General features: G+C 43.7%; 1 protein-coding gene across 1 annotated transcript in view; it reads right to left on the minus strand.

Moving 5' to 3' along the window:
* Window positions 1–13537, minus strand: part of PTPN3 (protein tyrosine phosphatase non-receptor type 3) — a 372274-nt gene extending 358737 nt beyond the window's left edge. Inside the window, exon 1 of the mRNA XM_030551500.1 lies at window positions 13505–13537. The gene's annotated coding sequence lies outside the window, so the exon portion shown is untranslated. The remainder of the gene's footprint in view (window positions 1–13504) is intronic.
* Between the last annotated feature and the right edge of the window lie 804 nt (window positions 13538–14341).

Raw genomic sequence — 14341 nt, forward strand, 5'->3', positions numbered from 1 at the left:
AGACACCTGCCCCTTTTGCAGCGTGAGGGAGACCCTGGCGCACATATATCTGGAATGCGTCAGGTTGCAGCACCTATTCCGGCTCCTCTTGGATATATTATTATGTTTTTGTTTGCACTTTCCCCCTCACTTGTTCATCTATGCGCTCCCCATCCATGGCCCCACAAAGTCGTGGGATCTCCTTGTCAACCTCCTCCTAGCTCTGGCCAAAATGGCCATCTACAATACCAGGGAGAGTAGATTGGCTGACGGGATTTCCTGCGACTGTGGGGCCTAGTTCCACTCTTCCATCCATTCATGCATCTGGGAAGAATTCCTCTGGGCAGCATCCGCTGGCTCCCTTGACGCCTTTGAGTAGTGGGCGCTGTCCGGGGTTCTCTGCTCAGTGTCCCTGTCAGGTTCCCTTCATTTAGCCCTATGATCTCACTCCCATTCCTGTTATTTCATTAGTTGTCCCCCACAATTATTTGGTATCACAGACCTGTGGATCCTCCCCTTAGGCTGGGGGGAGGTCCTTTAGCAGTGAGTGGGCTTTGCCCGTCCACTTCCTGGATACCAAAGGACTGCAGTGTCTTAGTCCATCTGGATACTTTAGCTTATTTTGTTTGTGGTGTTTGTTTACAGAGTAGAGGCAGAATCCCAAAGAACCCAGCCAGCTTTGCAAAGCCTGAGCCCCAGAGGGTCTTCAAGGGTGCTCTGCATTTAAGACCCAGGACATCACACTAGTTAGTTTTTGGCAGAATCAGAAAGGAAAGAGTAGAATCAATTACCATTACTTCTGGGATCTTTTCAATCATGGAAGCCATAGAGCAATCTTATTGGAATACGAGTCACCATGTTTTCAGGCTGTTACAAAATAATAAACATAGGAACTGCCAGTACTATCTGGTCCAGTAGTCTCTCTCTGATAATCACCTGTAGTAGACGGTTCTCTAAGTTTTTATGTAAGCTCTGCTGATGTCCTTAATTTCCTACAGCTATCCTAACAAACATTGCAGCTCCTTCTACAGAAAAAGGACCTTCGCTCTCCCTTGGTGAAGACACAGAAACTTCCCCAAGGATCTGCTCCTCAGAATACTAGCTTTGTCTGAGTCTGCAGTATTGGTTGTGGCATGGCTGGGCTGCTACTCCCTGCGTGATTATGGGAGGAGTACTGCACACTCTGAACCACCATGTAAGCGTTGTGCACAATGCCCATTTATTTGGGATTTGTCCTTGAGGCCAGGATTTGGCCCACAGTACACACCTATAACATATTTTAATTCCATCTTGTACAGTTTTAACAAAAGCTCTTCAAAAATATAACTACAAAATCTGGGAGGAATCTGACCCCTTCCAAATAGCTTAGATAAACTTTACAATTTTCCCAAAACATTCCTTATTGAATGAAAAAGAATTAATGAAAAACATTTCTGGATTTAGAGAGAATTCTACATTTGCTAAATGGAAAAGTTCCAAAGATCAGAGTCATAAAGACTCTTTGGCATTTTATCTTACAGAAGCACAATAAGGAGAACAAAAATGTTGAGGCAAGAGCACCATGACTACCAAATACACGGGCAGCCAATCTGGAATGAGTAAGTTGATATGGCCTGCTAAAATAGCATCGCAAATGGGGAAGAGAAGCAGACTTTACATAACAAAGATTATAGACATAGCTATACACAACTGTTGTGTCGATATTTGTATGAAATCAGAGATATGGTTCAAATTCTGCTCCCATTGATGCAATTTCCAATGGATATTTTACATCTTCCCCTCATCCCTTCCACTATGGAGTGCCTCAAAGTTCCATTCTTGGGCCTCTCTGTCACCTATTGTCTCCCTCGGAACGTACATTGCTAGTTTTAATTGTGGAAATGGTTTCCATTATGAGGAACATGTCAGCATTGGTCTGTTGAGTGCAGGTATGCATCCTCCATCAGTGGTATATATCGGAAGTTTCAGAGGAAAGTTTTGTTCATCCAGGTGATTAGCTATAATCCAAAACATGAGATTTAAGTAATCTTTCCTTTGCTTTCACAGATGCAAAAGTTACTAACAGGCCACATAGTTTTTCAACTACAGTATTTCTTCTTCTGACTCCCTGCAGTTGTAATTACAATACAATATGAAATAGTATTTCCTTTTATATTTTAAAAATGTACAGACCCTGGATTTCATGTCCCCTTTTTCCAGTATCATTCTTAGACTCATTCTCAGCTGCCTCTGTCTCCGTTCTACTATCTGCCTAGTTCCTAGATACACCATAATTTCACACCATTGAATGATTCAAAGAGGAAAAATTATCTTGCTAGATTACAATATTCAGTGTTCCATTTGTTTCACATAGCCATCACTCTACTTAAATATGACTTTCATTTGCCCCTACAGCCAGAAATTCTGACCTTATCTTTGGTCCTGATCTCCTTTCTTCTCTGCCTCCATTGCCTGTGAAGGGAATTTTCCTCTTCTTGTCTCTGGCAGTGCTAAGCGTTGTCTGTCTCTTCTCACTACCTCGGTAAAGATTCTTACATCTGCCTTAATCATGTCCCATTTTTACTCACAGCAATTCCCTGTCTGCTGCTTTTTGAAAAGCTGTAGAAGTCTCTAGAAGGTAGGCCCTGGATGTGCAGAAAATCATATAAACCCCTAGCTTTTTATTAATCCCTTAAGATTTATAAAACTCATAATTTTTTTTTATAAAACTCATCAGCACAGGAATGGTAATCTGATGACAGTTTTCTTTTGAGGAAGCACCCCAGCCTACAGAACATCTAAACATTGGCATGGTAAAGGTTTCTAACACTATTCCACAGTTTCACTCTCCCCTGCTGTCCACTATCATGTACACTCAATATTCTTTCAGATGACCTGTTCACGGAGGTGCTTATCACCTCTTATAAGGTATTAGGACCCTGAGGGCTGGGAGCCCCCCACAGCTCAGGCTCCAGACCAAGTTTAGAAGTCTACACAGCAATAAAAACAGCCCTGCAGCCCAAGCCCTGCAAGCCTGAGTCAGCTGGTGTGGGCCAGCAGCGGGTTTTTATTTTCTGTGTAGACATACCCTGAATGACCTCAGAGAGGTTGTTCAGATCTGACTTGGAGAGAGCCCAGCTGAGTTGTGTGAAGGCCAATGACAGAGTGGGTCATCTTTGTGACCTTTGAACTATTGGGCTCTGGTATTGAGGATGTGCCCTACTACAAATGGCATGAAATATGAACCCTCTGGCTCTCAGCAAAATAAGTATAGCATTAGGGAAATCTTTGACCCTTATTCTGATCATATTCAGTATCTCCGATTCTAGTACAGATTTTGTAGAGCCTAATGATTTCTGCGCAACACAAGCACATCCTGGATGGCTATTATGGGAGGAAAGTTGGTTTTCCAGAAAGATTTACATGATTCTTAGCTTGGAATAAAATTGTTTATGACAATAAATCAATAGACTCCACTGATGCTGTGCCATGCAAAATGACTTTGCGAGTTGGGAAAAAAAAAACTATGCAGACAAGAAAAGGAGCAATAACATTTCCCAGGCTACTTTGACCTTCTGAACAAGAACTGGAACTGGCATAGTAATTTAGATTCTAATCAGAATATCCAGTGTGTGGGTGTGCTCTGAGTCACAGCCATGATGTGCACTCACTCCTAAAACAGGGCTTCCTAAATGTTTTTGTAAGTGTAACTTTGGTTTAGCTATCATTTAGAAGAATCCCACGCTGCAAATGGCTAAAAGCTCAGGCGGGAACCACACATTGTGGACGGAGCTGCTATCAATAACTTTGAAAGTTTTCAGATTTTTAATTAAGAAACAACAACTCAAATTAAGAGGTTTATTTTCTCTCAACCAGTTGCCAACAGCCACATCAGTCAGGCTTCAAGTGGTCTTTGACAAAAGTTGTCCATGCTGCAAAAAAGGTCTAATTTTTCCCTCTCGGCATTTACTGTATTTTTAATAGGTACCTAATTACAAAAGACAACACACAAACAACTCCAGGGACATTTATTGAGGACATTTCAACCAAATGTAACTTGTGCAAACAGGATATATCGACCACGGTTACAGTTAATGGCAGCAAAATAGTTCAAGGAATCCTGTTGAGAAAAGTCTTTTTCTAGTGTTGTCACTATTACATAACTGGAAATAGAGAGAAACAGGCTTCAGTAAAAACCAATTCACAGGTGCCACACATTGCTTGCTCTCTTTGAGATCCTGTTAATGGTGGTGATATTACCCACTGCTTTAGTGAAATAATCTTGAAAAAATCCACTCATTCTATTCTGTAGGAGTAGAAAGGAATGAATAACTCCACAGGCCATAGCTCTAAGCTGGACCTTCCCTCCAAATGGAAACAGTGGTCCAAGTTCTGTTCTCAGTTACCCCAGGTAAATCAGGAGTAATTCCAGTGACACCACACTGGGGTAACTGACAGTATAATCTGGCCCCGGGTGTCTATAGCAAAATCGCTTGCCAGATGAAGGGCCATGTCACATAGCATGGGGAGAAAAAAAGGCAAGTCAGCAGAAGAGTTAGGATGAGTACAATACAACAGACTGCACTAGTCGCTTCACTGCACAGCCACTCTGCTCAATCAGCATGGGGTGTGATCAAGAAAACATTGACCCCACCCACAAAAGGTGAAATTCTTCACAGGAAGCAAGTCTTTCCAGTACTCCAAATGCAGGAGCTCAGTAAATCTGCAGAACAATGAGAGCCGCAGGAAATGGATGCCCACCTGTACTATGGGAAAGGTATGCTAGGAAGGCAAAGAAGTAGACATTCATGAGCCCACATTTCCTCATAGGCTCTGTCTACACTAGCCTTTTTTCTTAACATTCCCCTTCAGGGTGAATCTAGTATAGCCTGGCCGCTGGCATTTTGAATGCTGTGTGACCCCGCTTCCCTCCAGAGCAGGTCTTAATGACCTGATGGTTAAAACACAGGTGGACGCTGGTGGCCTGTCTGCACTGGCATTCTCATCCTTGCTATCATCAGAATAGCTCTGTATTGACAGGAGCAGTAGCAAAAGATTTTTAAGAAAAATGTCTCATGTAGGTAAGCTCCTGTATCCTTAGGGTACCTGAACAAAGTGCGCACAACCACCAGTCCCTTGAGAGGACTTTGACACTGTCTCAGAGTCCTTGTCTGGCCACGCTTAAGCCATTTCTTTAGAGCAAGTACAGTCAACTTGTCTTCTGAGTGCATTGAGCAGCCAATATTGATCACCTTAGCCTCAGATGTTTTTCACAGATGCATGTCAGTGGCACTTCATGCAGAAAGAGTGAAAATTACTTATGTTTGTCCAATACTATTCCTCTGCAACCTTTGAATGTTCATTGTGCTTCCACCTCGGCTCCACTCCACCCATTGAGCATGCCCCTGTGGTTATAATTGGGCCTACACGTTTACTCTAATTGTGAGTTCAAGCATGAAAAGTGAACAAGAGAGCATAAAGTGTCTCAGTAATCAATAACTACATATGCTGATGGAAAAAGTTGCAAAGGGAAGAAAAAAAATCAATTAACCCAAACAAGGTGGTCTACTAATATAACACAAGGATTGTGTTAAGATAATACCAGGCAAACAAGTGAAGTGTGGGACCAGAAATCAGTGTACCAAAATTGGTATAAAAAATTAGACCTAAATGGCGGACGAAATACTGGATGGTCTATTCTGCCCATCGCTCCCTTTTGGGGTTCTTAAAAAGGGAAGACTTTGGGGGCAAGCTTGTTACCATGACATAGGCTACCTTAATGACCAAAGAAGGGGAAGGAATGCCACCCCTAGTCTCCTGGGACCCTGTCTCTATATCTTCTGTGGCCCAGCCCTCCAGCCAGGTCACCTCTTTCCAGTTATGTCCTCTTTTGGCATAACAAGAGTCCAGCTAAAAAATCCACACCTTCATATAAAGAGAAGATCCCTCTACTTCTCTTGGGCTACACTGAAGTTCCCTGCTTTTCACTTTTGCTCCTGGGGACTGCAGAGTTCTCTCTTTGTTCCTTAGGCGGAATACTGCCTCCCAGGGCTTTTCCTCTAGAGACTTTTCTTGCCTGTAATTCCCTTGAACCTGCTTTCACCAGGCTCTTTTCACAAAGAGGGCTGTAATAGGGTACTGGCCAGGAGGTCCTGGGCCAAGTCCCTGTTAGCCCAGTTCCAATTAAGAAGCATTAATTGGGGCTGCCACACCTAATTGCTAGAAAAGAATAAGGCTGGCTGGAAGGAAGGAGGGGGGAAAAGAAAAGAAAGGGAGGAGCCAAAGGCTCTGTATCCCTGCTGGCTGGAGAAGCTAGCTATCCCCCATGTTGCTGGTTTGGAGCAGACTGTAAATAGAAGGTGGTGGGAGCTGGCACTGAAAATAAAAAGCACTGGTGATTGGACTCAGAAGAGGTCTCTGTCTGATTTGTTGTGAGGGCAAGGGAAGGCCTCATTACATGTGGGGGCTTGTCCAGGATCCAAGAGCCAGCAAACGTGGTTGGTGGCCTGGATATGGACGAGACCCTGTAATGGCTGGTCAAACAGCAGAAGCAGATGCAGCATGCACTGCAAAGTTTTCAGCAGTCCCACCAGGCTGAGAGACATGCCTTACTGACCTGGCAAGCTGAGCAACAGCAGAGTCTGTAAGAATTCATACGGGAGCTGACTGGTGTGCAACAGCAGCTCCTGTAACGAATGGTGAGTCCTGCAGGAGGGAATGGCATCAAGCCTGGGGACTTTGTAAAATGAGCCTGGCAGATGATCTGGATGCCTTTCCTGGGACTTTTGAACAGGTAGCCAAGGGTGCTGGGTGGGAGAGGGCAACCTGGGCCCTCTGACTGGCTCCATACCTGACGGGATAGGCTCAAGCAGCCTATAGCGACAAGCAAGCCCAGAACTATGAGGCAGTGAGGGTGGTCATTCTAGATCGGGTGGGCCTGTCGACAGAGCGGTACTGCCAAAGGTTCTCGGTAGCCGCATGGACAGCAGCAGTGCAGCCCCGGACGTACTCCCAGAGACTAATGGACTGGGCCACATGCTGGCTGAGGCCAAAGACATGCACGGTGGGAGAAGTGATGGACACATTGGTCCTAGAACAATTGCTGCAGAGCCTCTCCAAGAACATACACGTCTGGATAAAGGTGTCACCAGCCAGTCACTGTTGAGGCAGTGGTCAGGTTAACTGAGGAATATATCAAGGCAGAGGGTCCCCAGAGGAAGGACCGACCCCAGAAGGACAAAGATATGCGGAAGAAACTAGCAGAACCTTTTCCAGGAAGTGCCCGGGGAGAAAGGGGGAGCCCCAAGGAGCACCCGAGAGGCCCACCAAGCTTGTTTGCTGGCGGTATGAGAAACATGGACACACAAAAAGTGATTGCCCTGATATGGAGTGTGGGTGGGCTGAGTTTTGTGGCTGGACTCAAGTTGGAAGGCAAAAAGGGGGGCAGAAACTGTCCACCATCCCAGTAAGGATTGGGAGGAACCCCCAAACAGGCCTGATAGATACTGCATCAGCCTGTTCACTTGTACAGAGGGGGTTGGTGAAGCCACACTGGCTGATTGTGAGGCCAAGGATGGCCCTTGAGTGTATCCATGGGGACAAGAGGTCCTGCCTGGTGGCCCAAGCGCCCCTCAAAGTGAGGGGCCACTTCAAATGGAAGTGGGTTGGGGTACTAGAGGTGCTACCATACCCGGGGGTGTTAGGTAGGGATTGGGGCCCCCTCTGAGAACAAAACAGAAGGGTGCCCTGAAGGAGGGAGCAGATATTTCTAAACCAAGGATCCCAAGTAGGGAAGACGAGTGAAGTCCCAGAAATAACAAAGAAGAGAATCCTTGACAACAGAGCCTAGAGCAAGCAGACCTGTGGGAAGGGTGTATGGGGGAGCCGGCCACCCTGAGTCCCTTGGAAGCAGAGAGGGGGCAATTGGAGCACCTCACAATACCACTCCCTGAAGAGGGGACCCAGAACCCACTGGGTGGTATAGGGGAAACTGAGGCACAGAGGGCCCTGCAGGATGGTGGGATGGATTCTGACCCCCTACCAAAAGTAAAGGGGGAACAGGGGATGGGACACCTGCAGGAGTATGACTGGTGTGATGACCTACGGGCAGAGGCGGAACTATGGGTGCAGCCACTCCCTGAGCAGTGTACGTTTTACGGGAAGGGGATGGAGAAAACCCCAGGAGAGGATGCTGGGAATTGCCTGGCCAAGGGCAGGGCACATCCCCAGAGGAGCCCCCTGGGCAGAGGGCTGAGGTCAGCCGGATCTTGAGGTTCTTAAGCGGGGGAGGCATGTAACAGAGTGCTGGCCAGGAGGTCCTGAGCCAGGCCTCTGTTAGCCCAGCTCCAATTAAGAAGCATTAATTGGGACTGGCTGAGTATGCCATGCCTAATTGCTAGAAGAGAAGCACCTGCAGGCCTCATTAGCTGAGGGCTATATAAGGTTGGCAGGAAGGAAGTGAGTGACAGGACAGGACAGGACAGGACAGCTCAGCTCAGCTCAGCGGCTGATTTGTTGCGAGGGCAAGCAAAGGCCTCATTACAAGGGCACTCTACTTGCTCCTCTCTCCTAGATCTCTTCCCTTTCTATGCACTTCTTCCTAACCCTTCCACAGCTGGTATCACTAACTGTTATTGAGTTCCCAGATGAGGATCAGCTGGGGGTTAGCTGCTATGTCAAAGGAAGGGTTGAGACCAACTCCCTTTAAAGGGCCAGCCAGCTCATGACGTGGACCAATGGTGAATCTTTTTGGAAAAATTGAATGAAATTAATCATTTTTATGTTATGTGAACATGGGAAAAATGTTTTGCCTTTTAAATAAATTCTTGGGTCATTTTTTTGTTTTGGTAACTCAAGCTTTTGGTTGTTGGATTTGTAGAGGGCTTATTTGGTCTGATGTGTTTTTGTGATCTATTTTCTTGAAAATACAAAAAGAAACTTTTGGCACCTGCAATATACGGGTGCTGTCATGCAGAACAAATGAACAGAGGATAGTAATATAAAATAAATCCAATGATTACTAGTTAAAAGCAATCAGTAACTAAAACACCTGGCTCTGCAGGAGGAAAAATAGAAGAAACATCCCAATATAATTTTTAAAAACGTGAACATTTATGAAATAACTTTTTGTATAGATACCACATGGCTAATCCAGTCTACAAGATTCTGTCATGTGGTCTAAAGGATTTATTGCCACTCTATGCATAACTCTGTTGTGACTTTGAGAGGATCACATTGCACACAACAGCAGCAAACTCATGATGTTATACCACATCACACAATTATATACTTTTCCCCTTTCCTATAGCCATTTGTATCTAATCTTAATTAACAGAGGGTCAATGTTCTCTGCTGTCATGATTCTACATGATTCTACTGTTACCATATACACTCTGCTTTCTGAGTTACTTAAAGTTCATGGAAAATATTGCTTTGATACACTTTTTCATTCCATTCAAATTTCATTTCTCTCAAAAGAAGCCTGGCTGGCACATTCAAAGGGGTGAGGAGGAAAGGGGTGGTTGAGACAGAGGAGAGTGCTGTGTTTTCAATTATTCTCAGATTCTTGGTTGCCCACACATAATTCCCCCTTTGAAGTTTTGATTCAGCAAAGTAACAATGGTGACAACAGTCAGAGTAGCATGAATACCACGTATTTTAATAAATAACTAGCAGTTTGGATGAGCTGTGTACTGTTATCGTGCCTGAATGTGATGTTTGTAATGCACAGGGATTTGTTTTGGCATTTTACTAGCTTTGAGGCAACAAAGGCATAAAGAGATGTTGAAAGCTTAAGTTCACTGCCTCTGTTCCAGAACATTTTACCCCTCTGCTCCTGTCATACTCAACACACAGGTCAGTGACAAGGGCAAGACGAATATAGTGCATTCAGCATTTATCACTAGAAATTCCAGGCACAAACATGTCCCGCACCTCCCAAGATAAGGCATGAAAGAAACAGAATGATAGATCACAGAACTGCCTGACTAAGATTTAAAGAGACAGGCAAAGTTGTCCCCTTTTAGGTACGATTTCTCTCCAATGTCCTTGCCATGTAACATTGTCTAAAAGTTTTATCTATGTGAAGAAACATCCACATACCTATGAAAATCATATCCCCTGATTAATCATGTGCTATGTTTCCAGCGATGTAGCCCCCTGTGCCTGTCTGCATTAGGGTACACGGAGGAAGGTGGACAAATGAAGTGATTACCTTCAGCATTTCTTTTTAAAGAGGTTTAGCTAATATGTTGTTCTGAGGTAAAGAGCAATACACAGAATACACATGGAAATACTTGATCAATGCCAGAGACCCTACATTTCAGGATACCTGGCTTTGAGTTTTTCATCAATTATCACTAGCCTTGTTTGTTCTCCACAGCCATACATGTTTTCCTTTTCAGCTTTGATGAGAGGAACTCAGCCCAAAGAGCATTACCCCACTTAACACTATACACAAAAATGAGGCCATCATCCTGAAGAGCTGCATACTCCTAAAGACATAATACACTGATCAGCCACAACAAAAATGTTTTTTTAAACACACTTAGGCTATGGCTACACTACAGCTTAAGTTGACATAAATTAGCCACCCCTCGCTGAGCAACATAACTTACGCCAATTTAAATGCCAATACGGACTGTGCTATGTTGGCGGTAGAGCTTCTCCCACTGACATAGCTACCGCTGCTCACGGGCTGGAGGAATTAAACCAATGGGAGAACTCTCTTCTGTTGGCTTGGAGCGGCTACACCAATGCAGCTGTGCCACTGTAAGGTCTCTACTGGAGCCATAGCCTTAACCAGTTATCCTACAAAGTGCTGATCTCTGTGGCTCAGTCCAGCAAGCACTTCATTTTGTGAGTAAGTGCTTTTTTAGATCAGGTTAGATTGCACCACACCTTGCAGGATTGAGCACTGTCCAGTTTGACTTGGAATATTCAGTCTTAATTTTGTTTTTTAACTGATTTGTCAAACAGGCCTACTCCCTTTTTAAAAAGCCAAGTAACTCCATTGATTTCAGTGGAGTTACTCCTGATTTAAACCACTGTGAGCACTGGAGGCTCAATTTATTTCGTCATTTGGAAGAAAAGGCTTCATTACTCCAACAGGTCACTCCCTTTGGTGCAGTTCTTGGTATAAAGATTTCTCTGTGTATCCGCTGTAGCTTCTACAGGATGTTGCAGCAGGCTCATTCTTACATAAAATATTAATTAAATTGAGTGCCAGGATTGAGGCTGGATAATCATTCACACTCTCTCACAAATTATGTATAATAAGGAAAGTTTAATAATTTAGTAATTTAATTCACATTCTGTTTTCAGTAAAAAGCAACCATATAATTTCAGCCCAATGTGACCATTAGTTTAGATCAGGGGTTGGCAACCTCTGGCACGTGGCTCGCCAGGGTAAGCACACTGGTGGGCTGGGCCAGTTTGTTTACCTACCGTGTCCGCAGATTCGGCCAATTGCGGCTCCCACTGGCTGGGGTTTGCTGCTCCAGGCCAATGGGGGTGGCGGGAAGCCGCGGCCAGCACATCCCTTGGCCCATGCCACTTCCCGCCATTCCCATTGGTCCGGAGCGGTGAACCGCGGCCAGTGGGAGCCGTGACTGGCTGAACCTGCGGACACGGCAGGTAAACAAACTGGTCCTGCCCACCAGGGTGCTTACCCCGGCGAGCCGCGTGCCAGAAGTTGCCGACCACGGTTTAGATTAAGGAGAACAACAATGAAGGACAAAAGTAAACTCTTCAAGGAAAAAGCACGATGCTTACATTTCATTTATACTGTACAGGCTGCAGCAGAAACAGAACAGTTGTTACCCCTGAACACTGATTTCATAGAAATGTAAAAAGTGCAATATACAGAAAAAAGATTAAGAATCATAGTTTCATAGCCACAAATACTGCAACTCTAAATATTATTTGGGGAGTCCTGAAAATATCCATTGCATTCACTTTACATCAATGCCTACTAGGGACTGGATCCTTTGCCAGCCAAGCTGAGCCTGGTATAGCACTAATATGAGGGCAAAGAAGGCTTAATGCTGCCTTTTTAGCTCCCTGCTCTAGAGGCTTGCCAGGGAGCTCCAGGGATTTGTTCAGTCCCCAGAACATCCCCGATCTGCTCTTCCTACTGTCTATAGCAGCAATGGGGCACTTTGTTAGTTGGGACAGCTGTGCTCTGGCCACACCTCCTTGTGATCAGCCACATCCCCTACACAGGCCTGAGAGCAGGAGAATAGCTATTGGGTTCCCCTAAACTTTTCCTATGCAGGGATTATTTTTAGGATGCCAGTAAAGCCAGATTTTTAGTCACTTTGAGCTGATTGGTGCAAAAGGGGGGCAGAGGATTTGGCCCTGAGTCTTTCCCTTTGGGACCTATAAAACCTTCAGTAGTGGGTGCAGACAGAAAGACTCTGCCTGACAGTCAAGAACAAGACACAACTACAGAACAATCAGGGAGGATCCGCCTCTTCAATGACATCCTTATCTGATTCTCTTCTTATTAATCAATGTAAAAAAAAAATCTTTCAGGGATTTGGAAATCCCCTGAGAACATGAAACAAGCTACATTTCTATTCTCAGAACCAAGCCGATCCTTCTCCTAGAAGAAAATTTTAACTTTAAGACATCCTACTTAAGCTGCCAAACCAAACAAGCCAGCAACTTGAAAGCTTGTTAGCCTGCCTTCACTCTTTGCATCAAACCTCCACTGTGGCAGCATGTTCAAGTGGTTCATCAGCACACCAGTTCCAAATTCCACCCTGGCTGTTTGGTTTAAACAGCTCCAGTTCCAAGTTATTCAACCCACATGGATTAGTTTGCAACCAACTAAGCTTTCAGCTTCTTGCTACATGGTTAATTGATGGTGCCTAAAATTCTATCTGCTTTTGCCTGAAGGAGGGTTGATTCTCTAACATTAAAAACAAAAACAAATTAACGATGACTTTTTTCATTCACAAATTGTTTAAATTTTCCCATAATAAAGGAAATATTACGGACTGGTCTAGAAGCTCTGTAATGGCACTTTTTTTCCTGGATCAATTTAAGACTCCTGTCATTGCACTGTAATTCTCAGCTGACATTTGGAAAAGGTGAAAGAAAGCTTGCTGGTGACTCAGAAAAAAAAAAAAAGTCTTTGCATTGTCAAAAAAATAAAAAAAGACATTGCATGATTAAAAACACACTGTTGGTACAAAACGCTTCCAGAGCACTCAGTCTGTCACTCAAGTTATTTAAACTCACTATTCAAGTCCCCTCCACTGAAGCAGCCACTACATTATAGTTCTTTGCTAATACAAGCAATAAATCCAACAATAAAAAAAAACAACCTTTCAAGATACTTCACACAAGAGTCTCTCTTTTGTACTGTACAAACTCTGACCATATTGCAAGCCTAGAAATATAAACTTAATTGCTTCCTCCTTTACTCATTTTTAAGATTTCCCCTTTTCCTCCCCATGTCTAATTGTTAAATTGTTTTTTCATTTCATTTATCCACATCACGTTTTTGTTTCTTACACAAAAATCAAATGTGGTCACTTACACTTTTCTCCAGGACAAACACATCTTGATAACATCTCCTGCTCCACCATAATGCTCCTGTTGGGTATTTCAAAGATCCCTTGAATAGCACTTTGAAAAGCCAAGCTCACTTATGCAAACTTCTGATCTTTTCTCATACACTTGGCTCCTGTGTGTTGTCACATTACAATCCTTAAGTTGTTGTTATTTTTCCTCGTGAGAAACCTGTGAAACAGGTTCAGGAACACACATCTAATGTTGCAGAAGAGGTTTTTAATTGAATCATTGCAACAAATATCCACCCTTAACAAAAAAATGCTCTGTGCACTGTGTTGTTAAAGGGAGTAGTCATCTAACACTTCATTTGAAGTTCCACAACCTACAGAGTCTAGCAGCCTGGGTACTTTAAAGGAAAATTAGTTTAAAATTAATTTCTGGATTTCTGAAAAATACGGGAGAGAATTTAAAATAAAGATTGTATACTGAGTAAACTCTACCCAATTGTGTATTACAATAGGTCTGCTCTTTCTTTTATGTAATTATTTGGGTGCTTGCTCTCATTAATGTTGCTTTGCATATGTCTCTGGAAAACAGCCTTGCTGTATGTGCAGTTTGGATGTATGTATTTTGGTCGTGCTTGGGTAGAAATGAAAAGCACAGACAAATTAAAAACCTATCCAATCATTTAATCACTTTCAGTCATTCTTAATGTTTGGTATTTGTCTGCTCTGCTATAAATGTCTGTCTCTTTTCGCCTAATAAAATAGTAGCCCTGGGGTCTTAGGACATTTTGCTGCTGTGGAATAATTGCTGTTTTTTCTCTTTTAAACCTCGGCTGGTTTATTATTGCATTCATGGA

This window comes from Gopherus evgoodei, chromosome 2 (assembly GCF_007399415.2).
Source record: "Gopherus evgoodei ecotype Sinaloan lineage chromosome 2, rGopEvg1_v1.p, whole genome shotgun sequence".
NCBI classification, from domain to species: Eukaryota; Metazoa; Chordata; order Testudines; family Testudinidae; genus Gopherus; species Gopherus evgoodei.